Source organism: Nelumbo lutea, chromosome 2 (genome assembly GCF_056320005.1).
Source record: "Nelumbo lutea isolate HS-2025 chromosome 2, American lotus-T2T, whole genome shotgun sequence".
NCBI classification, from domain to species: domain Eukaryota; kingdom Viridiplantae; phylum Streptophyta; class Magnoliopsida; order Proteales; family Nelumbonaceae; genus Nelumbo; species Nelumbo lutea.
Window position 1 is genome coordinate 107,468,870 of NC_142685.1, and position 25,818 is coordinate 107,494,687.

The 25,818-nt window shown below is 37.4% G+C and overlaps 1 pseudogene; it reads right to left on the minus strand.

Annotated features, from left to right (window-relative positions):
- Positions 1 to 21,399: 21,399 nt before the first annotated feature.
- LOC148872584 (uncharacterized) lies at positions 21,400 to 25,166 on the minus strand (annotated as a pseudogene).
- Positions 25,167 to 25,818: the final 652 nt, after the last annotated feature.

Genomic DNA, 25,818 nt, shown 5'->3' on the forward strand with positions numbered 1-25,818 from the left:
TTTGACCAAACAAAACCTCCGTAAATTTTGATGAAAACACACCTATTGGTTCAATCCATTTGCAGCCCTACTCCCAACCAGCAAGGTTCCTGATTGATCTACGACTAAAACTATGTAAATGAGGTTGCCATTGTCATCATCATCTTTATATCAACTAAGCCTTGTCCCAAGTCCCAAATGGGCCTGAAGACTTTTCTCTTTTCTTGTAGAAAAGCAGCCCTAATAATCATACGTCAGGCATCCAACAAAGCTACCATTGGTACGTTCAAAAATCACTGGGGTATCAATTGGTCCAATCCGATCTGATTCAATATAAGTCTATTGCAGATGGATCAGGTCCAATCCAATCCAATGAATACTTTAGATCAATTTGGACTGGTCCAATTTAATGCCTCGATCGTTTAATCTGTTCAAATTGATTTTAATTTAGATTGGTTTCAACCAAGGTTTAAAGTATCAACTGACATGTATCGGACTGTATCAGTCGATACGTATTGTTTTGGGAGCTCTCCGATATGCACCTACAAAGGGTGTATCAGGGTTATAACCAGTTCAGGGGGTGGAGGAGTCCTAAACCACTCCCTCCTGAACCGGTTTTTTAAAAAATAAAAAAAAGTAAAGAAAAGTACCGATATAGCCTGATACGCCCCTATTGGCATATCAATATTTTGAACCTTGATTCCAACCCAACCTGGTTTATTGACACATGTATTCTTATCTTTTATCAGTGGACTGGATATTGGTTCAACTGGACCCATTCCAATATAAATCCATTATGGATGGACCAGGTCCAATCCAATCCAATAAATATTTTGGGCTATTAAGTCTGAGCTGATTCAATTCAATGTATTGGTCTGTCCAATACGTCCAAATTGATTTTGATTTGGACGGACTAATCCATTCCAAAACCAGTCCATTGACACCCCTACCATTAAGTAATAGGGATATTCCAAAAAAAAAAAAAACATTAGGATGCGTTTGTGTGTGTGATTTTTGTTTAGAAAACAAAAACAACTTGTATAAAATTTATGTGAAGTCTCTCCATATCAAAAAGTAAAAACCATAGAGAAACAACATCAAATTTTACACCAAATGTTCCCGGCCATCCTGAGTCTTTGGGAGGAGTAAGATTGTATATGGACCTAATCTTTCTTTTGCCTTTTCTGACGAGTTTTAAACAAAGTGGTTGCTTTCAGACTCCAACCTACTTCCCATTCAGCCTGAGATTTTACTTACTAGTGGCCTCTATGATGGCAGCTTTAGGCAAGCCCAGAAGTCCATATGACTTGAATTTGGCGATTTCAAAAAGTAGTACTCTTTCTGTTCAGTAACCTCAAGAACAAAATGAGTGCTGTGTCCGTCCTCATCATATCATTGACCATCTCTATCTCTATCTCTCTGCCTTTCTCCTTTTCTTCTTTTTAGACTAATGACTGAATTTGGACACAAACTCCCAGTCTCAGTCTCAGATGGGGACATGATATACGGTCAGAATAAGTGAAATTTCTTTAGTTAACTGTTGCCTTTTAAACTACAGTGTTCAGACAAGAATGATGTCGGAGAAGGCTGCCATCTCTTAAAAAGAGTGTTCATTGAACCTAAGCTATATGAGTCGATTTGCCTGACAATCCAAATGAGATGAGAGAGAACCATTCATTAAAGTTGCACTCTGATTTTGATGCATTGGTGGAATCAGGAATGATGCTTAAGCCACGGTCACAGGTGCTTTGTCTTGACTCGGAATTAAACCCAAAACCTACTCTGCTATTAGTTGGTTAACGAATCAGCCCCAAGAGTTAGTTCATCAAAGCTTAGTTTGCATGGACCATGCATCGCCATTTATCTTATCCTGAAAAGGGCCATTACCCAATGTTAGTTGCAGCTACTTGGGGGGGGGTGGACCAGATAGAATTTACTTTCATGGGATGCAATTTGGGGAATTCAGATTCAGTCCTCACAAGATCGTGTTCACACTGTTCTTACAGTCACTTGCAATTGTGTATTGGGAATATTTATATATTTTTGTTCATAGAGAGATGCTCAAAATGCACAGTTGCAAGTAGTTATGAGGACAGGTGTAAACGCTAAATCCGTCTCCAATTTGGATGAATTCATATTAGATTTTTGTCAAAATTTAAATAAATATGATTCAAGGGCACAAAACCAAAGTAGTGTAAAATGTTAATTCGAGCCAACCCAAATCTTTGTTGTTTATTTATGACCACCATAGGACTCAAACCTGTGTTCTCATATCTTTCAGCCAAGATTTTACCATTACACCAAATAATGACTGCTATTACACCAACCCTCTTATCTATGCAGCACCTAATTCTGTTATCTCAATATGAATTAAAGAGGAGTCAGATCTACCACCAACATGTTGGTAGCCAAATAATTTATGGCTGCACATCTCAAACATGTTACCATGGAGACAGCAATGATGTGCAGCTATACAGATCCGGGCTCATTAATGAAACTGTTAGTTCTGCACCAAACGATCCTTAATGGCTACTAATATGAGAAACAATCTAATATGGACACACACACACACGAAGTGGTCCCTTGTGCTATTACCATGCTTTAGATATATTATGGGCTACATCATTAAATGTGAACATATCATATACTTCCTAACAATCTGAATTGTTTAATTTGTAGGTCCCATCTTGAGATTGTTTGACATCATAAAGAAATTCCTTTATAAATAGATTGTCTCTGTTTTTTTAATAGTTTGAAAACAATATTAGTTTGTTCTCTATCTATCATCAAGAGCTGTTTCTGTTCTATCAAGTTTTAACATTATTTATCAAAAAAAACTTTTAACTTTTTAACCATGTTTTAAAAACCGATTCATTACTGAAACCACTATGGTGATTGGTTTCTGGGCTTTGAATCAGCCCTGATGCTTACAAAAATAAAATTAAAAAAATTAATTAAGAAAAAAATGGCCAAAAACTATTATTTGGGTTAAATGGATCGATGGTTCAACCGCCCCAACCAGTAGGTTATTGACTAAATTAACAGTTTTTGGCAAGGTTTTGAAACTGAATCAGACTGGATGGTTGGATCAGTTGACTCAGGAACCATCTAGGCAACCGGTTACATTTCACCTTAAAACTGTTTTTAGGCCAAAACTATTGACTCGGTTAGTGATTTACTGACCTGGGTAGTCGAACTATCGACCTGTTGACCTAGACAATGGTTTTTGGCCTTTTTATTTTAATTATTTTTTAATTTTTAAAATTTTAAATTAAAATGAATGATCCATTCAAACCAGATGGTCAAACTGCTGATTCGAAATCCAAGGGCCAAAGAAGTTCAGATTCCAGATCAATTTTTAAAACATTGGTTTTTAGGAAAATGACAATTCAGGACTGAAGCAGAACTAGAACTAGTACCTGATCGGTTTCTGGGCACAACGGTCAGCAGGGTTTAAAAAGATTAACACCAATTCAGGTACTCAGCTCAAGATCAAGGGTGGAAAGGATGGGACAGTGCATGGATCAACAGATGCCCGAATTGGGGTCTGCTCCTCACACAGCGCACACTCGGAGACCAAACCGGTCAGGGGTCCGGTTACTGGGTCGAGCAATGTTTTTTTGAGAAAATCTGATTTTGAGGGGAAACATGACCAGTTCCCGATTTTTCTAGTCCAACCATCTGATCCGGTTCGGTTTTGAAAACCATAGTTCAGCCCACCTCAACAAATCTTAACCCCACCTTACAGATGGCCTAACCGCGAATCAATGCCAAATCCATAGACAGGATGCAGTTTATAGGGGGAGGGGCTGTGATTTCAAATTTCTGTGGTGAAATACAGTCAACTTATTCCTATATTATATTCTCCCATAAATAATAAAACAAAGTAGGAGATGGTGAGATGTTCCAGATGCCCATAAGCTGACCAGACTTAAACCTGCAGGAGGGATACCAGTACTACTGGGCCTTGTTCTTTTGAAGTACCATTACGGCTTAATACGGTGGCAGCTGACCGGCCGGCCGTTTGGACTCTCTAATTTCAGTCATATAGATCCAAGTTTACTCTCCTGCCAGGATTCATCAGAACTCAGAAGCCAGACTAAAAAATGGGTCCTGTTGTGTCTAATGGGGACGGGACAAACACAGCTCTTTCCTGCTTCCTTCCTGGTGCTCCAGGACAGTTCCATGGCATCAACTACACAAGTTTCTGGAAAGAAACTCTCTTTCTTCCAATATGTGCAATGATTTATGGAGAAATATTCAGTAACCAGTACTAGGCGATGAACATATGCCAGTGAATTCCTCCCTCAAAAGGAGAAACCGGTCCCAACCCACAAAATTATTGCAGGTTCATATTGAATGGATCTCATCTCAGTCCCCCTTCAGTACTATGTACCATACAAATTAATATATGTCTTTTGTGTAATATTTCAAGACTCGGCCTGGATTGGATGGTCGGGCTGTTTGTGGGTTGGATGGGCAAACCACTTGGTTAACCGGTAAAATCGAGATCTGGAGAACATTCTGGTTATTACTCCTGTTAAAGTCTTAAAATATTGATTGGTTGAATTTGATGATACGTATATTTTATTAAATGTGAAAATATACTTTGTAAAATATAAATCCATGAAAATTCAGCAAACTTTAAAGTTGAGATTTGGATTTAAATTAAAGCCAATATTAACGAATGCATGATAATTGAACTCAATGTAATTGGTTGTTTGATATGAAGCCTAGAGACCTAAAAATAGAGGAGCCACCTAATTTGTGCCCTTGATTTATCCATCTAAAACAACTTAGGTAGATCTCTCTCTTTCTCTCTCTCCAATATATTGCAAAAGTGAAGAATTCCTCATTTGTACAAAATAGTTACAAATTCTATAAGGGTTCAATACTCTGCATTACTTTTTGCACTTAGATTGATGGGTTCTTGTGAACTCCCCTGCCCCACCGTGTTACTTCCATATGCAATTTGTTCCATTTCAATCCCAGTCTCGGATTCAGACCAATCACTGGAGAGTTCTTTACTATGATGGGCCGCTTATTGAATTTGGGCCTAACTCTCAATTCTAGTTGTAATAATCAATAAACCAACTTTGTGATATAAAAAAGGGAAAATTCCAATTTAATATCCTAAACTTTGAGGGTAGTGTTAAATTAGTACCCAAACTTTAAAACATGTCATTGCAATGGCCAAACTTTCTAAAACCGTCAAGCTGGTATAGAACTATTAACCGATGTTAATGAACAAGTGTAGTGACACAAATAGCCCTTTGCGGTCTAAAGAAGAGAGAATTATTGTTCATGCTTAAACCCTTGTATTGAGAATCACATTGTTCATTCCAAGCATCTGTTTGAAGTTGTAGTGCTTGCTGCCAATGGGTTTGCTTAAGAAATTGATGCCGGAGATGAGTTATCTGACGATTGAAGTCACTGGAGACGATAAAACCGGGCTGCACTTACTGTGCTTCGTTCAGCTGTTCTTTCCTTGGGTACTGTTATTTTTGCTTGTTCAGTTGGTTGCTAAAATCAAGAATATAGGATGCTGAAGTAGAGGTATTTTTTGACCCAAACCAGTGCCAAACAAATTATTGCATTCATTATCTGAAGTAACAGAAGACATATTTTATACTTGGCATCAGAAATCTCTATCGGTGGCTTAAAGTCAATTGCAGAGCAGAACATTTAAGGAACTAAACGCAGAGATCGATGGATATGTGTAGAGATTGATTTATGTCTCTTACATTTTCTTTTCTTTTTTGGCACTTGAGACCATTTTTATATTGTAATTTATGTATACTATTTCTTTGTTTTATTCTTTTTTGTAAGATAAGGGTATAATTGTCCTATCCATAACCTTGTACTCTTTCATATATAAATTAATCATTTATGGGCGTGTGACTAAGGAGAATACACCCTTTCATTTCCTAGTCCTTCTCTGATTTGAATTGAGTTGACATGGTACCAGAGCAGGTTTTTTCAAACTATTATTGATTGAAATCTGTTTAGGCTTGTGAGATCGACCCATCTATTTCAACTTTGGATCTCTTAGGTTGTTGTAATGATCATCATAACTCTGTCGTTTTTTCATCTTATACAAATCTATAATTTAGTTTGGTTCGGATTACATTTGAAGGGTGTTTTGCCCTTCTTCTTGTTCGATAGTCCTTGAAACTTACCCTTTTTGGACTGTTATCAGTTCGAAAACTTTGTGTGGCTGTTTTTTTTATTGGGTTTTGCTTCCTCGTGGTGTGTGATTGGATACACATATTCCATCAAGTTTTGGTTTCTTTTTGACTTTCAACTGCTCTACTTTCTTAGGTTTTTGTTTATTCATTGTTGAAATGGCCATGGAGAAAGGGGATATTCTACTAGTAAAGTTTAATGGGACAAAGTATGCCTTTTGGAAATTTCATTTTCAGTTCTATGTTGAGGGAAATGGCCTATGGGGATTTGTTGATGGTTCCACATAGAGGTGTAAATCAGGTGGCCTAGCATGGTTTGACATGAAGTTGGATCGACCCGATCCGGCACAACACGACAACCCATGGGCCGTGCCAGACTTGACATGATGGTCCATGCCGTGTTGGGCCGGGGGTTCGAGGTCCACGAGCCGGCATAGCACGACATGATTGTTCATGCCATGTTGCCCTTGGCCCACGAGTCGGCACGGCCCAGCCTGTAGCACAGCTCGTCACGGGTGGGCACGATACGATTCGTAGCAGGCCACACTTGGCCATCCGAAAACTAGCCGTTGGCCCCCCGGGGGGGTTTACATAAACAACTATATAGGGGGTATTTATGTATTTTCCTTATAGAGGGGAGAAAATGACACAAATTCCCCCCAATAGCTATATAACTAGTTTATGGGGGCTTTTTGGGTAAAGTTATAAATAACTTTATAATGACTAAAATACCCCTCCCAACAACTAAAAAACAATTAGTCTTTAGGGTATTTTGGGCAATTGAATTATTTTCAATTCCTATAAATAGCCTTATGGCCCCTATCCTCCACCATTCTTCTCATCACACCAAATCAACAATCAACATTCAACAATTATCTTATTCTCTTAATCTCTTCAGTCTTCTCTCTCTCTCTCTCTCACTCTCTTAGTCTCTCATACATCCTCTGCGATCTGAGTGATCTCTGATAGTCTCATAGTCTGATTGGCTGATTGTTTGATTCTCCAAGTTAGCAATTTAGGAGGCTTGGAGCCTTAGATGTTCTCATGTTGAAAGGCTTTAACCGTTGAAATCAAGTTGGGATTTTGAACCGGTAATTCGGGGTAAGTCCAATTAATTTAATCTTATGTTTTTTATAGAATTAAAAAAATGGTTAGTTCTTCCTAAAACCCCAAGTTTAGTAGCCCGACTTGGAAAATATTTAAAATAGAGGATGTTGAGGGGAAGAGGAAAAGAACAGTTTTCCAAAAATGTAGAAAAGGCTTTAGCTATTGTGGCAAGGGTGGTACTGGCCATTTGACCAAACATTTTCTCACACATGAGAAGAAAGAAGAAATAACTCACAATTTAAATAAATTGTTGAAATAATGGAAAATAAATTTTAAAAATATTGGGAGAAGTTGGAGAACATTTCTTGCCACCAATCCCGCAATGGCACGTGATCCGTGATCTACTAACCCCTCCGGTGTTTACAAGATATAGTTCAATCGGAGTCTTGTTTAGTTGTTTTAGTGTAGGACCTACAGGTACCACTGTACCAGGGTTGGCTAGATGCAATCATGAATCATGATGCAGAATATAGATTACAACTTTACAATTACAAGAAAAGGAGGGCATGATACTACTACATACACCGGATATTTCACCTGAAGTAGATGATGAAAGTGTGAATGCTTTCATCATAATGTATATGCAAATTTTGTTTAAATTGTAAATTTTAACAAATAACCCACAATTTTTTATTTTTTCAAATTATTGTAATGGCAAAATCTATGATGCATCTACCAGACTGTGCAACAAAAGAAATGATTGGTTGAATTTGATAATACGTATATTTTATTAAATGTGAAAATATACTTTGTAAAATATGAATCCATGAAAATTCAGCACACTTTAAAGTTTAGATTTGGATTTAAATTAGAACCAATATTAACGAATGCATGATAATTGAACTCAATGTAATTGGTTGTTTGATATGAAGCCTAGAGACCTAAAAATAGAGGAGCCACCTGAGTTGTACCCTTGATTTATCCATCTAAAACAACTTAGGTAGATCTCTCTCTCTCTTTCTCTCTCCACTATATATTGTAAAAGTGAAGAATTCCTCATTTGTACAAAATAGTTACAAATTCTATAAGGGTTCAATACTTTGCATTACTTTTTGGACTTAGATTGATGGGTTCTTGTGAACTCCCCTGCACCACCATGTTACTTCCATATGCAATTTGTTCCATTTCAATCCTAGTCTCAGATTCAGATTAATCACTGGAGAGTTCTTTACTATGATGGGCCACTTATTGAATTTGGACCTAATTCTCAATTCTAGTTGTAATAATCAATAAACCAACTTTGTGGTGTAAAAAAGGGAAAATTCCAATTTAATATCCTAAACTTTGAAGATAGTGTCAAATTAGTACCCAAACTTTAAAACATGTCACTGCAATGGCCAAACTTTCGAAAACCGTCAAGCTGGTCTAGAACTGTTAACTGATGCTCATGGACAAGTGTAGTGACACAAATAGCCCTTTGCGGTCTAAAGAAGAGAGAATCATTGTTCATGCTTAAACCCTTATATTGAGAATCACATTGTTCATTCCAAGCATCTGTTCGAAGTTGTAGTGCTTGCTTCCAATGGATTTTCTTAGGAAATTGATGCCGGAGATGATTTATCTGACGATTGGTCACCGGAAACGATCAAAAAATGATATTATACACTATACGTTGAGGGTTTTCACTTGGGAAACTCTCTCTCTCTCTCTCTCCCTCGCAACTTCTTTTATTTGGCTTGTTGAGTTCATGGAGAGAGAGACGATAAAACCGAGCTGCGCTTATTGTTCTCCGTTCGACTGTTCTTTCCTTGGGTACTGTTATTTTTGCTTGCTCAATTGGTTGCTAAAATCAAGAACATAGGAGGCTGAAGTAGATGTATTTTTTGACCCAAATGCCAACCAAATTATTGCATTCATTATCTGCAGTAGCAGAAGACATATTTTGTACTTGGCATCAGAAATCTCTATCGGTGGCTTAAGATCAATTGTAGAGCAAAACATTTAAGGAACTAAACGCAGAGATGAAGGTATGTGTAGAGATTGATTTATGTCTCTTACATCTTCTTTCCTTTTTTGTCACTTGAAACCACTCTTTTATATTATAACTTATGTACACTATTTCTTTGTTTTATTCTTTCTTGTAAGAGAAGGGCACAATTGTCCTATCTATAACCTTGTACTATTTCATATATAAGTCAATCATTTTTTGGCGTGTGACTAAGGAAAATATACCCTTTCATTTCCTAGTATAGAGGGGAGAAAAATGACACAAATTCCGCCCAATAGCTATATAACAACTAGTTTAGGAGGGCTTTTTGGGTAAAGTTATAAATAACTTTATAATGACCAAAATACCCCTCCCAATAACTAAAATAAAAATCTTTAGGGTATTTTGGGCAATTGAATTATTTTTGATTCCCATAAATAGCCTTATGGCCTCTATCCTCCACCATTCTTCTCATCACACTCATTCAACAATCAACGTTCAACAATTCTCTTATTCTCTTAGTCTCTTTAGTCTTCCCTTTCTCACTCTCTCAGTCTCTCATACACCGTTTGCAATATGAGTGAACTTTGATAGTCTCATAGTCTGATTGACTGATTGTTTGATTCTCCAAGTTAGCAATTTGGGAGGCTTGGATCCTTAGATGTTGTCACGTTGAAAGGCTTTAACCGTTGAAATCAAGTTGGGATTCTGAACTGGTAATTCGGGGTAAGTCTAATTAATTTAATTTAATTTTTTTAGAATTAAAAAATGGTTAACTCTTCCTAAAACCCCAAGTTTAGTAGCCCGACTTGGAAAATATTTAAAATAAAGGATGTTGAGGGAAAGGGAAAAAGAACATTTTTCCAAAAATGTAGAAAAGGCTTTAGCTATTGTGGCAAGGGTGGTACTGGCCATTTGACCAAACATTTTCTCACACATGAAAAGGAAGAAGAAATAACCCACAATTTAAATAAATTGTTGAAATAATGAAAAATAAATTTTAAAAATATTGGGAGAAGTCGGAGAACATTTCTCGTCACCAATCCCACCATGGCACGTGATCCGTGATGTACTAACCTCTCCGGTGTCTACAAGATATAGTTCAATCGGAGTCTTGTTTAGTTGTTCTAGTGCAGGACCTACAGGTACCACTGTACCAGGGTTGGCTAGATGCAATCATGAATCATGATGCAAAATATAGATTACAACTTTACAATTACAAGACAAAGGAGGGCATGATACTACTACATACACCAGATATTTCACCTGAAGCAGATGATGAAAGTGTGAATGCTTTCATCATAATGTATATGTAAATTTTAACAAATAACCCACAATTTTTTATTTTTTTCAAATTATTGTAAATTTTGTTTTAATTTTATTTAATTTATTTGCTATTATTGTAATTTTGTATTTTCAATTTGTAACTATATTGTATTTTTTTATATTTTATTAATTTATTCCATTTTCATATTTCATTCATCCAAGTATGAAGTATGAAGTATCCAACCATTGTATATTTCAATATTTGTTTGCATTGTAACTTGTATCATTATTCATTCAATTTTAAATGAAATAAAATTCCTATTTGAATTGTTTTTTACTTTTATTTATTTATTTTTTAGGTAGTCGTAAATTCATAATCCATAGCCATATCCATATGACATATCCATTCAGTTTAGCCTGGTTCGGCCTAAGCCCAAGGCCTGCACTGTGGTACAGCCCGACACGTCCCAAGCCCACACCACAACCTACTGCCCGTCTCGGCCTAGGCCCGTGGCACAACATGGGCCTGGGCCGTGTTGGGCCGACCCCTAGAATTTTCACTGGGGAGGGTGGCGGCCTGTGACGGCCCACGAGCCAGCATGACATGACCCGCACTTTGTGCAAGCCGCCCATGGGCCATGCCATGTCGGCCCGACACGACCCACTTTACACCTCTAGTTCCACAAAACAACATGATGAATTTGATCTAAGGGGCTGAAACAGTGGAAGATTGATAATGTCAAAGTAGTGTTTTGGCTTTTTGGCTCAGTTAAAACAAAGATTGCTATTTCAATGAGAAGTTATTGAACTGCTAGTGAGATGTTCACCTACATGGAAAAGGTGTACCAACAGTCCAACATTTCTCGTCAGTATCAAATTGATACAGAGATTTTTTTTTTCTCTTATGGTTAGGGTGAGAAGAAAATACAGTACTATGCTGGCTTTGTGAATTTGTGGATAAAATGTGAATTAGTTCACATGGGTGAAACCACTTCTGCTTGCTGCATCAAATATCTGAAAGGACATTTTGATAGGAGGAAGATCATGCATTTTCTGATGCATCTAAGACCTGAAAATGAGATTACATTCTTAGTATGGGCACTCCTCTCACACTTGACACATTTTTGGGAGAGCTTCCTAGGGAAGAAACTAGACTCATTACTCAATCGACCTTGAGGTTGAAATTTGATTTTGGAATAGAGACAACCTTTCAAATAAACAAATCCAAGCCCAAGAAGGACTTGTCCCAAGTACAACATTATGAATGCAAAAAATACGGACATGCTATCTCACATTGTTGGAAGAAAAATTTCTGTACCTATTGCAAGCAACATGGACATATTATTCCTAAGTGTCCTACCCAGCCAACAAAGGGAATTGTTCAAGTTCTAAGAAGAGTCAACATAAGGCTTTCCAGACAACAACTGAATGTTTAAATACAGGGACTATAACTTCAGCAGGAATGGGTGAAAATTCTGGAGCTCTTATAGAAAAAAGAATGTGTCAAATAGTATCTTCAACTATTTCCTCTACATTTTCATCCAACGGTCTTTTTGGTGAGTCATTTTATTATTGTTCCTCTCCTAATCACTTATGGATCATTGATTTTGGGGCATCTAACCATATACAGGGGCATACATTGGTTAATAATGGGATGGTGGGAAGGGGCGTAGGCTAGGTCAGATATTTGCTTTGGAATTTGAAAAGACATCGGGGCCTTCCTCCACATCCTATTTGCTTACTACTACCCCTAGTACTAAAGTTATTTGTAGAAATAATATATGGAACTTATGGAATAGGCGACTTGGTCACTCTTATGCAAATAAACTCGAGTCTTTTTTTCTTGATGGATTTTTGTCTTCTAATGCTACTTCTTTTAATAATGTTGATAAGGCTTGCATTTCTTGTTGCTTGAGTAAGAGCCATGTTTTACCTTTTCCTTCAGTTGTTGAACATGCTTTTATTCCTTTTAAACTAGCACATAGTGATGTTTGGTATTCTCTAGTTGTTTACATGTTGGGATATAATTATTTTGTTACATTTATTGATGATTGTACTCACTTTACCTAGGTCTATTTTTTGAGGAACAAATATGAAGTTTTTTTCTACCTTTAGATCTTTCTTAGCAAAGATAAAAAACCAATATGATGCAAACATTGGGGTTCTCCATTCAAACTCAGGGGGTGAATTCCTTGATGGAGACTTTCAAAATTTTTTGAGAGACAATGAAATTCAATCCCAAAGATTTTGTCTTGGCACTCCACAACAAAATGGAGTGGCAGAGTGCAAGAACAGACATATCTTGAGCATAGTTCGGACCCTTCTTCATGATTCCCATGCTCCTACTTCATTTTGGGTGGAGGTGGCCAACACTGTTGTGTACCTTATTAACATTTTCCCTTCATCTGTCTTGCATAATAGCTCTCATTTTCAAATCTTGTTTCATCGTTCACCTGATTTTTCTGCTCTTCATGTCTTTGGTTGTGTATGTTTTGTTCACTTTCCACTACATGAGTGCACAAAGCTTACTCCCTATTCAGCAATGTGTGCTTTTGAGGGGTAAATCCCTGACTATAAGGGCTTCATTTTCTATAATCCTAAGTCTCATCAAGTTTGTGTATCCTGCAATGCCATCTTTCTTGAGAACATTTCATTTTTTTTGCCCACATTGTTAAGTTGCCTGTTATTTCCATTTTGATGCTATATTCTTTTGACTCTATAGGTTCTTTTGATTCACCTCCTATTCCAGAATTGCTCAATGCCTATTTCAGGAAGAGGCTAGTTGCTCCATCTCTTATCGCTCTGCTCCCTTCATCACTAGAAGCTGATCCATCATTTCTAGCCACGACTTCTTCTTATTCTCTTGATCCTGTAAATACACTTGCACCTATCCATGATCCTCAACCATCCTCTAATCCCCCTTTACATCATTCATCTCGAGGTTCTTGCCCTCTTGATCGCTATGATTTTTCTTCAAACCATAACTCCTTTACTGTTTTGTCTATCATAGAAATTCCCACATCATATCGGAAGGCTATGGTTGTTCCGCATTGAAAAGAAGCCATGAATATTAAGCTTCAAGCTCTTATTGATAATGGTACTTGGGACATGGTTTCTGTCCCTCTAAATGCCTCTCTAATTGGAAGCAAGTGGGTATATTCGGTGAAGCTTAATTGCGATGGGAGCCTTTGGGACATGGTTTCTGTCCCTCTAAATGCCTCTCTAATTGGAAGCAAGTGGGTATATTCGGTGAAGCTTAATTGCGATGGGAGCCTTGATAGATACAAGGCACACTTGGTGGCACAAGGGTATAAGTAGGAGTATGGGATAGATTATGATGAGACATTTCAACCTATAGCTAAGATGACCATTATTTGTCTGTTGATGGTTATATTTGCAATTAAACACTGGGAGATTAATTAGATGGATGTCAAAGATGCTTTCTTACACGGAGACCTCAAGGAAACTGTTTATATGAAGTCTCTACTGGGATACTATGATAGTTCTCCCCTGGTGTGTTGACTTAAAAAGTCCTTGCATGGTCTTAAACAAGCCCCTAGGGCTTGGTTTGAGAAATTTCGTTCAGTTATCATAGATGTAGGATTCACCCAGAGCTCTTTAAATTATTCGCTATTTATATTGAGACGTCCCCAAGGAATTACATTATTACCTCTATATGTGGATGGCATTCTTATTATCGATGATGATAGTTAGGGCATTTCCTCTTTGAAACAGTTTCTCAGTCATTCTTTCCAGATGAAGGACCTTGGTCATCTCATTTATTTCTTGGAGCTAGAAGTTACTCACTCTTCCCGTGGGTATTTTGTTAATCAACACAAGTATGCGATGGGATTTGTGAAATTTGCAAACCTGAGTGATGACAAACAGACTGACACACCTCTTGAGATGAATCTAAAACTTTCAATGGATGATGGAGATCCCCTAGTAGATGCCACTCTTTATTGATAGCTTGTCGGTAGTCAGATTTATCTCACCATGACACATCTAGATATTTCTTATGCTTTCCAAGTGGTCAGTCAGTTTGTCTCTTCTCCTTGACAACCACACACGACTGTAGCCCTTCGTATTATCAGATAAATTCGTGGAACACTTTCACATGGCATTTTCTTTCTTGCATCTCCTTCGCTTGGCTTATTTGCTTATACAAATGCTGATTGGGTAGGATGCCCAGATACTAGATGCTCCACTACTAGTTGGTGTGTTTTTCTTAGTGATTCCCTCATGTCTTGAAAGTGTAAAAAGCAACCGACTGTTTTCAAGTCCTCTACCGAGGCTGAGTATAGGGCTATATCATCCGTCTGTAGTGAGATTATATGGCTAAGAGCCCTCCTTGATGACCTTGGCATCTCTAATTCTTATTTATGCTGATAATGTGGGTTCTATCAAGATTGCATCTAACCCTTTCTTCCATGAGTGAACCAAACATATAGAGGTTGATTGCCACTTCATTAAAGATCAGTTTTCTGTTGGACACATATCTCTACTGCATGTGTCTTCTACCCTACAACTTGTTGACTTATTCACAAAGGCTATGACTCATGCTCGCCACTAGTTTCTAGTTGACAAATCGATGCTCATACACTGGCATTAGTTTGAGGTGAGGGGGGGGGGTAGAGACTGATTTATGTCTCTTACATCTTGTTACCTTTTTTTGGCTCTTGGGGCCACTCTTTTATGTTGTAACTTATGTATACTATTTCTTTGTTTTATTCTTTCTTGTAAGAGAATGGCACAATTGTCATTTCCATAACCTTGTACTCTTTCATATATAAGTTAATCAATTATGGGCGTGTGACTAAGGAGAATACACCCTTTCATTTCCTAGTCCTTTTCTCTAATTTGAACTGAGTTGACAGTATGTGGATTCAAAACTAGAGAGTTGAAATTGATTAGAAAATGAAGCATACCGCTTTGTCTTCTCTTACTTTGCCCCTTTTGCACTTTCTAGGATTTTTGGCTTTTGGATTTGAGAGAGGCATGATCCAAGGAGAGAGAAGACCAGTAATAGGGAATCATCATCATCATCATTGTTCATCTTCTCTTACTTCGCCCCTTCTCCTCTTTTTGCTCTCCATGGTCCTATGGTTATAGGGGTTTAGAGGTTTGGATCTCAAGATTCTGGTGGCTTCCAAACCTACCTGCTCCGGCATCCACCCTGCTTCCTCTCTTTGTTTTTGCAAAATCTAACTCAACAACTTCTGCAAAGTCAAGTCCCCATTGACTCGTCTCCTTGTGCCATGAAATGCGGATTACAGTTTCTCAAGGTTGTGCCATATCGGGAACCTTTTCTACTCACCATGGTTGGAGAATATGAAAGGATGAACATTCTCTCTCTCTCTCTCTCTCTCTCTCTCTCTTGTGTCTCCTCCTCCTTCCTCTTTGAAACGCCAGATCTGAGAAACTGGCATAATAGTGATCATCGTTAATCCAAAAACTGGCATAACACTTAAAGGGTAATTTTGACATTTTGAAAAAAATTAACCGTTACATGTCATCACATGACTGAGATAACGGACAGAGTACTAACGATAGGGACCAACTTGACAGTTTTCGAAAGTTTGGGTACTATAGTGACACGTTTTGAAGTTCGGGTACTAACTTGACACTACCCCCAAAGTTTAGGGGTACCCTTCCTTATTTTCATTTTATTTTCTTTTGATTAAATTTATCTAAATGAACATTAGGGTCAAAACTGTAATTTTCCCACTATCATCTAATGGAAGGTCGATTAAGTAAATCGATTGCAAACTATAAGGGTATTTTAATATGACACAAACTATAGGGTAGGTTTAAATAAATCCATGAAATTATAGGAATGTTTTAGTAAATGATCCAAAATTTTATAATATAAAATTATTTGACATAAAGCAAACATCTTTTCTTAGTTATACAGACTCTATCATAGACATCAAATACTTTTTAGCCGAATATTAAAGGCAAAGCATGATTAAATAAAACTAGTTTCACTTTTCCGAAAGTAATTAATAAGGAAGGGTACAATCAAAACTTAGCTTATGAGCTTCGAACAAGGGGGTGTCAATGGAATGCTGTCAAAAGGGTAGTCAACAATGACACAGGATATTAAAGAAGGCTCCTGTTGATCAATGGCCAGTTCATCGAATCTAAGCTAGAAATCATTTGTTTTCTGGCAATTTAAATGTGCCAAGAGATGAATGATTTTCCCAACTGTACCAGACTATCAGTAAAGCAACTTTGTTCTATGGGGTCACACTGATCAAATCCAATGTCTCCGACACTACACTCAAGGCCCCAGATGGTGCCACAACCATCAGCAGGTTTTTGATTTAAATGCATGACCTTTGCCTTTTAAATTCTGATCTGCCTTATTTTTTTTTTCTCTGCTTTTTTGTCAGAGAGCAGAGGTTAAGACTAAAGGACATATGGACCATGAGAGTTTGATCTGAATTATGGATGTTTAGATGTTGTTCCCATCTCATGATGATGATATATAGATCATACCAGGTCTCTCTCTTCTCAGTTTATTATTTTGTTGATCAATATATGTGGTTTTCTATTAACTCCTACTACACAAGCATTTTCTTTTTTATATGAAAGAAGACTAAGATCTCTCACTTCCATACTATGGTTTAAATTTGCAAGTTAATCAGCAGCAAAATTAACTTCCCTAAAACCATGAATATAAGACACAGCTTCAAGTTGCCTTCAATGACGATTCTTCTATTCCTTTTAAATCATTCACCACTAGTTTAGAGTCGCCTTGGATGATAATTCTTCTACTCTTAAATCTCAATGCCGACTAGTGAGCTTCAAGAGCCGCCCAAGCTTTTGCAACATTGTTGGACTGGCCACTGTAGGGATGTCAATTGGACATGATTTGGTCCAATCCGATCCAGTCTAATGTGAGTACATTATAAATGAATTAGGTCCAATCCAATCCAATGAATATTTTAGACCAATTTGGATCGGTCCAATTTAATGTCTGGACTGTCCAATCTGTTCAAGTTCATTTTGATTTAGATAAGTTTCAACCCAAACCCGGTCCATTGACACATATATTCTTATCTTATATCAATGGACCAGATATTGGCTTAATCCAACCCAATCCAATATAAATTTGTTAAGGATGAATCAGGTCCAATCCAATCTAATAAATATTTTTGGCCAGATTGGTCCAATCCAATATGTCTTATTGGTCCGTCCAATCCATCCAAATTGATTTTGGACCGGATGGGGTCCAATCCAAAACTGGTCCATTGACACCCTTAGCTACTAAAAATCTCTACTACTTCCTTTTGGGAAGTCTACTTCTCTAAATGTAATTAATTTCAGTTTAATTTCAGAATGTAGAAGAAGTATATTTGTTACCAAGAGAAAACCAAAATGATTCTTCATAAGTTTAAACCAACACTTAAGGGCATTTATTTATTTACTTATTCTTATTGCTTTAATTATACACAACCTAAATGTTTTATATGATTAGTAATCCTTAGGATGTGTTTGGTTTGATTGATAATAAGAAACAGAAAGTTGAGAAAAAATTCTTAAGAAATTTCACAAAATCTATATTTATATTTATTTATACTACTTATAAAAGTGCGAATAGGATTTGGTTTCTGGAATTTTTATTGAACATAAATTAATCCTGAATCATTAAATTTTTTTGGGGATAAATGTGTACTTTGACAAAACACCATATTTAAGACATTTATTATTGTAATTTTCTGGAATTTTGACTGGACATAAATTACCCCTTAATCACTTAATTTCTTGGGGACAAATGTGTAATTTGACAAAACACCATAATTAAGACATTTAATGTTGTAATATTTAGAATTTTTATTGGACATAAATTATCCCTTAATCACTGAGTTTCTTGGGGACAAATGTGTACTTTGACAAAACACCATAATTAAGACATTTAATATCGTAAATTTCTGGAATTTTATTGGATATAAATTATCCCTTAAGCTCAGTTTGGAAGGTGTACAAATACAAATATGTAGAGTGCAAAACCTTGTATTTTGTATTATTTTGAATGTATTGCACTCTACATATTTGTATTTATACTCCTTCCAAACTGAGCTTTAATCACTGAATTTCTTGGGGACAAATGTGTATTTTGACAAAACACCATAATTGAGACATTTAATATTTAAATAGTCATTGTTGAACCATAAAAGCCATTTATGTGGATAGATGCCACCTCATGTTCCCATTAAAATTCACCCAATCAAAAAGAAAACTATCCTTACCTTCACATACACCATTATAAATGTAAATTTCCTCCCAATCATAGGGAACATAATTTACAAACAGAAAAATTAATTATAAATATATATCAAGAAATAATAATTAAAGGAAGCAAATCTAAATCTGATAAGTTACATAGAAATATGAAAAAAATATAGAAAATATAAAGTACTATAATTATCATAAAAAATTGCCACGTGCAAACACTTGCTCACTTACTATTTTGTTAAAAACTTCCTCAGCATTTTATTTCTCTCTTTCCATCAAACCAAATATAGCCATAAGGAGAATAACTGAGATAATTAATAAGTTCTCTCTCTCTCGGCCATTGTCCATAGTATTTCCACAGGTCTGAGTTCCAGTCTGATTTGCTCCATGCTAGAAAGCAGAATGTCTTCTTTTGTTATGATACTTGGGCTGTGTTTGGTTGCAGCACAATTTTATTTTCATTAGTATAAATGCATGGGAGTGCAAATGAAAATAATGCAAATTCTCATTTAATTTTGTCTTAGATTTCACTTTATTCTACTTGAAATTTTATTTTACTTCATTTATACTGGAATCAAACAAAATAAGATAAATTTTGAAATAAAAATAAATCATAATTTACACTATAATGATTTTGCATCAGTGCAAATTAATAAATTCACATTACAACCAAAGGCAGCATTAGGTCTTGCAACCAACCAGATTTGGGCTTGTGATCCTACTGCACCTGCTCCATCTATATGGGGTCGCTGGAAATTCCAGTATTGTGCTGGGCAGGAAGCCATTAATTTAAAGTTCAAAATTGGATTGGATTTGGACCACAAATTTAAGACAGAAATAAAACAAGACGACGACGACTAGGAACCAGGGACTGGGCCCCATTGGATTACCAAATTAGGGCCACGGGAACAGTACCTGACAAAACCTTTCTGGCCTTTATTTGGGAGCTCTCCACATAATTCAATATTGTACAACAAAATCTTGTAAGAGGAGCTCTTTTTCTCAAGTGGGCATTTATTATATCCACCTAAAGCAAGCTCTACTGTTCTAGTTTTTCTTTATTGATTATTCCCCTTCGCCCTAGGGCTGTAATTCAATTTTCATAGCATAGTACAGCGATGTTTATATAACCACATTACAGTAAATGATTCTGTGTTCTCTCTCTTTTTAAGGCAACGCATGCTAACAAGTGAGAAAGGAGATGATAGTCCTATTTCTAGTGGAACATGTTGGTCAATAAACATGGAAAATGGGCAGCACAATATTGATTTGTATTGACGAAAGTGCCCCCGTAGTAATTGACCAAAAAGTGTTCCTATAAAGACTACTCAAATATCTCTCTCTATATATATTGTTTTTTGAGAGCCCTAATCAGAATCCGAGCTGACAAAAAATGCAAATTTACATGGATTGGCTCAAATCCAACCTTATCCCAACCTGATTATGTACACACTCATATGCATATATATATATATAGATACACATTAACATGTATATATATATATATATTCAATAAAACATATATAAATAGGTATAAATATATTTTAAAATACATTTATATCGAATTTTAGCATAGGCTGATTGACTAACCTAAGCCTGACCTGGGCCTAAGCCCAACTTGAATGTATCAAATTTCAGTGCGGGCTGCGCCTGAATTGGACAGTTCGGGTTAAGAGTTGAGTCTGGATTGAGTTTAAACTCAGCCCAGCTTTCCCCATTTGTGCCCTTGAAAGTGGTTAAATAGAGGAGCTTTTTTCTTTTTTTTTTTTGGCTTCATCGTTTAGTGGATAAGTTTTTGAAGAGGCTGTGAGCTTGAGCTTATTAATGGCTGAAGCCGATATTCAGTTGATTACTACGTCTTTAAATATTTTATTATTCTATTTACTAAAAGAGAGAGAGAGAGAAATGAGTTGTTGTGAGCTTATCAAAAAGCTTAAACTATCAATATTTACGTGAATATTACTTGCAATAAAATTAAATTGTGAGCTGATCCTTGTATATAAATTCCTTTTGCCTCTTATTCTTTTTCAATTTGAAATTAATCATTTATACATAATACATGTAAGCTAATAACCTCTGTCCTATGTGTGAATGTAGGGATGTCAACGAATCGGGTTTCGTACAAGTTTGCCTCAACCCTACCCTGACCTTAAAATACATAATTTACCTGACCCATATCATTTAAATTGTATTTTTTTAACATGTTTTGAAGACCTAAAATCTATTAATTTAAGTTAGGAAATTGTTTTATAAAATCTAGATGTCACTTTTTTCTACTAAAAAAAAAAAAGAAAAAAAAAATAAAAACCAACGTGCAAGAAAATCCTAAACTTTAAAGATATAGAGATATAGAGTTAAAAGTCAAAAAGTTACAAGAATACTTTGTACATATACAAGGTGACGCAGCGTGAGTTGCTCGAACAGTGATGGTTGCACGAGCAAACCCTCCAGCTGAATGTTGGTCGAGGGACCGGCCTCACTCACGAAGGATACTTAGCGTACGACTTTGATAGAACAGTAGAATGAATTGATAAAGAAAATATTATTGTTGTTCCTAAAACTTAAAACAAAAGACGTATTTATAACGTATCTAAGGACAAATTGTAGAATAAGTAAAATAACAGTCTTCAATATTAAGTAGAAGTCTTCGATGCCCCTCATCTGACGATGGATATCTAGCATAGGAATTCCTCCCTAAGACGGATCTGGCGTTGGCTGGTCACAAGTTGTCACTCCATCATTCACCTCCACTTGGCAAGGACTCGACCTCGAGTCATGATCAGGATATGCAAGCGTCACCTCAGGAAAATAACGATGAAGATCAACAACACTAAACGTTTTGGAAATACCCATGTGATTTGGCAAGTCCACTACATAAGCATTGTCATTGATCTTCTTAATAATCTTGTACGAGCCATACTTCCTAGGCTTTAGCTTGCTATGCTTCCCAACAGGTATGCGCTCCTTCCTTAAGAACACCATGACTTCATCACCGACTTCGAACACCTTGTACTCTCGATGTTTGTCAGCTGCCACTTTATACATCTCATTGGCTCTTTGAAGTTTCTGCTTTACTTCCTCTTGTACTGACTGAATCTGACCTGCCAACTATAGAGCTATGAACTACATTGTTGTAGGCAAATTCTGCTTGAGTTACAACAAAGTCCCACTACTTCAGCCTCTCTCTGCAAATACTATGAATCAGGTTACCCAGAGTTCGATTCACCACTTCTGTCTATCCATCAGTCTATGGATGAGCTGTACTGCTGAAATTCAAAGACGAGTCAAATAACTTCCACAAAGTAATTCAGAAATGACTCAAGAACCTTGTATCTCTACTTGACGTAATGGTCTTAGGCACCCCATGCAAACGAATAACCTCCCTAAAGAATAGTTTGGCTGTTGCTGTTGCATTTGCAATTTTATTACATGGAAGGAAGTGTGCCATCTTGGAAAACCTGTCAACAACCATGAACACGGAGTCCATGTTTTGTGGAGTTTTTGGGAAAACCCAACATGAAATCCATAGACAAATCTTCCCAGATAGTAGTAGGAACTGGTAAAGGCATGTAAAGACCAGTATTCTGAGCTTGTCCTTTAGCTGTTTGACATATATAACACCTACTCACGATAGTAGCCACATCTCTCCTCAGCTTAGGCCAGTAGTAACGCCCCTTGACAGCCTCAATCATCTTATCCCTCTCAAGGTGTCCTACTAAGCCACCACCATGCAAATCCCTAATGATTTTCTCGCAAAGGGATGTGCAAGGAATACACAATTGGTCTCCCTATATGAAACTCATCATGCACGTAAAAGTCACCTGATGGTTGTCTGGCCATGCACTTCTCCCAAACCTGCTTGAATTATTCATCTTGAGCGTACAGATCTTTCAAACACTCAAAACCCACATTCTCAACGCTAAGGGTCTTAATCAGGGCCACACGTCTACTCAAAGCATCTGCCACCATATTCTGTTGTCCTGTCTTATACACAACCTTGTATTGGAATTTATCAACAAAAGTAGACCACCTAGCATGCAGATCACTCCTCAATTGTTTTTGATTACTTAGATACTTAAGGGCTTGATGATCGGTGTAAAGGACAAATTCTTTAGCAATCAAATAGTGTTCCCATGTCTTCAATGCCCTCACAATAACATAAAACTCTTTATCATAAGTAGACCACTTCTTTCTAGTCTCACATAGCTTCTCACTAAAGAAAGCAATTGGTCTCTTCTCTTGTGATAATACAGCTCCTATGCTCACTCCACTAGCATCACACTCAACCTCAAATAACTTGTCAAAGCTTGGTAAAGCTAAGACAGGAGCGGTACATAACTTCTCCTTTATTAGAGCAAAACTTTGTTCTTGTTCCTCTCCCCACTAGAACTTACCTTTCTTCAAACACTCGGTAATAGGAGCTACTATACTACTAAAGTGTCTAATAAACTGCCTGTAGAAAGTTGCTAGCCCATGGAAACGCCTCACATCACTCACATTCTTTGGAGTTGGCCATTCTTTAATGGCTCGCACTTTCTCCTCATCTACTTTAATCCCATCCTTACTTACAATGAAACCCAAGAATAATAAACTATCACTCATAAAAGTATATTTTTTCAAATTAACATATAGTTTATTTTCTCTCAATGCACTCAATACCCCCCGGATATGTCCCATGTGCTCATCAATGGATTTACTATAAATCAAAATATCATCAAAATACACCATAATAAATTTGCCAATGAAAGGACGTAATACCTAATTCATCAGTCTCATGAAGGTGCTCGGTGCGTTGGTTAGTCCAAAAGGCATGACTAACCACTCAAACAATCCATCCCTTGTCTTGAAAGCTGCCTTCCATCGTCTCCGGGACGGATTCTAATCTGGTGATAACCACTTCTGAGATCAATCTTGGTAAAGACCACAACCCCATCAAGTTGATCAAGCATGTCATCCAGCCTTGGAATGGGAAACTTGTAGCCATTAGTGATTTTGTTGATTGTTCTGATGTCAATACACATCCTCCAACTCCCATATTTCTTCGGTGCCAATAATGCCGGCACCGCACAAGGACTCATGCTAACTTGGATATGCCCTTTTTTCAATAGCTCCTCTACCTTCTCCCGTAAGATCTCATTCTCCTTAGGACTCATCCTATAGTGTGGCAGATTAGGTAGGCTAGCACTAGGAACAAAATCAATGTGGTGCTGAATGTCTCGCATGGGTGGTAGTTCATTAGGTAAATCTTCAGGAACTATATCATGAAACTCGTCGAGCAATCCCTGCACTTCCACTGGAATTTTGTTCACTCCTAGTGGCTCACTCACACTCTCCCCTTTTATAACCAGTAAGTGGACCTCGCAAGTATCTTTACACTCCCTTACAAATTCAGAGTGATGATGCCTTATGGTAAGAAAGTTCCTCCCCTCCACCTTGGAATCTTTGGTTTGGTTCTTTTCCGCCATAGGCAACAATGTATAGTGCACACCCTCTTTCTCAAGCTGGTATGTGTTCTTCCTACCCAAGTGTTTAGCATCTACATCAAACTGCCAAGGCCTACCAAGCAAAATATGGCAAGCATCCATATCCACAATATCACAATAAACCTCATCCGTATACTTACCAATAGAGAATGGAACCTTGCAGCATTCCTCCACACGTATGCCACCAACTTCCTTGATCCAACGAATCATGTAAGGGTTAGGGTGTTTCTTAGGAATTAGTTGCAGCTTCTTCACCACATCTTTGTCAATAATGTTTTCCTAGCAGCCACTATCAATAATCAATTCAAACAGTTGACCTTGCACCGTACACCTGGTGCGAAACAACCGGTGTCATTGTGTGTCATCCCCATTTTTCTGAGAGAACATAAGCTTTCTTACAACACACGTGTACTCTTCGTGTTCATAAACATCTCCTTCGTCCTCTCCATCGGGCCCACAATACACTTCATCCCCACAAACTTCTTCCTCCTCCCTTTCTACCACATTAACTGCTTTCCTCCTGGGACAATCACTAGACCTATGTCTAACCTCATTACACTTGAAGCACTTAAAAGGAGCAGGTCTTGCATAAGGATTAATGTTTTTAGGAGGGTTTGAAGTGTTACCTCTAGTGCTTCCTCCCGTTGCAGCCTTATTGGTGTTAGCTACATTAGGTGGGTTAGGGGGTTGCACCCCTTGAGTTGGCTTGCCCTTATCAGCCACGGCCTGCCTATTATCATTCCTGTTGTACCGTCGATAATTATCAACCCGGGTCCTCTTTTGAGACATCAACTCAGCTTTCAAAGTTAAGTTCCTCGCTTCTCGTACACTCATAACCATCTGGACTCCAATCTTGTCTCGAACAACGGGCCTCAAACCACTCAAATAACGAGTTGCTTGTTGATTGTCACTTTCTGATAGTTGGTTCCTCTCGACCAGTCTCAGAAATTCCGAGGTGTACTCATTCACACTCTTCATTCTCTGTGCACATCACTGATACGATTCAAACATGTATTGTTCGTAACCAGGAGGCAAAAACCTACCTCTTATTAACTATTTCATGCGTCTCCATGTTCGAACTAGACCTCTTCCTTCTCTAATCCGAGTCTCCCTCGTTCGTTCCCACTAGACAGATGCTCCTCCCTTCAATTGAAAGCTACTAGTTTCACCATTCTTTCTTTTGGGATCTCCATGTACTCAAAGAAATGATCTACCTCGGTAATCCAATCTAGAAGACCTTCTATATCCAGCTCTCCACTAAAAGTAGGGATATCCACTTTTAGTTTAAACTCGTCATTATTCCGGTGTCGATTAAAATTGCCATGATATCGCCAATTCCTATCAGTCCTACCACCCTCGGGATTAACTGGAGCAACGCCTTACTCTAGCTCATAGTCGCTATCATCATCAATAATAGGGTTCTTGGGTAATTGAGGTATAGGATCAATGATCGACCTACCGTGGTTGTCTCCGTTCCGGCTTGATTCAATGCATTATTCCCATTCCTTGGAACATCCTCTCGCAACACAGTCCGTAGTTGTCCAGCGATCTTTGCCAACTGTTACTCAATGTTATGAGTGGCTGTTCGCTGCTCTTCGATTGCTCTCCAAACAGCTTGTAACCCCTGATC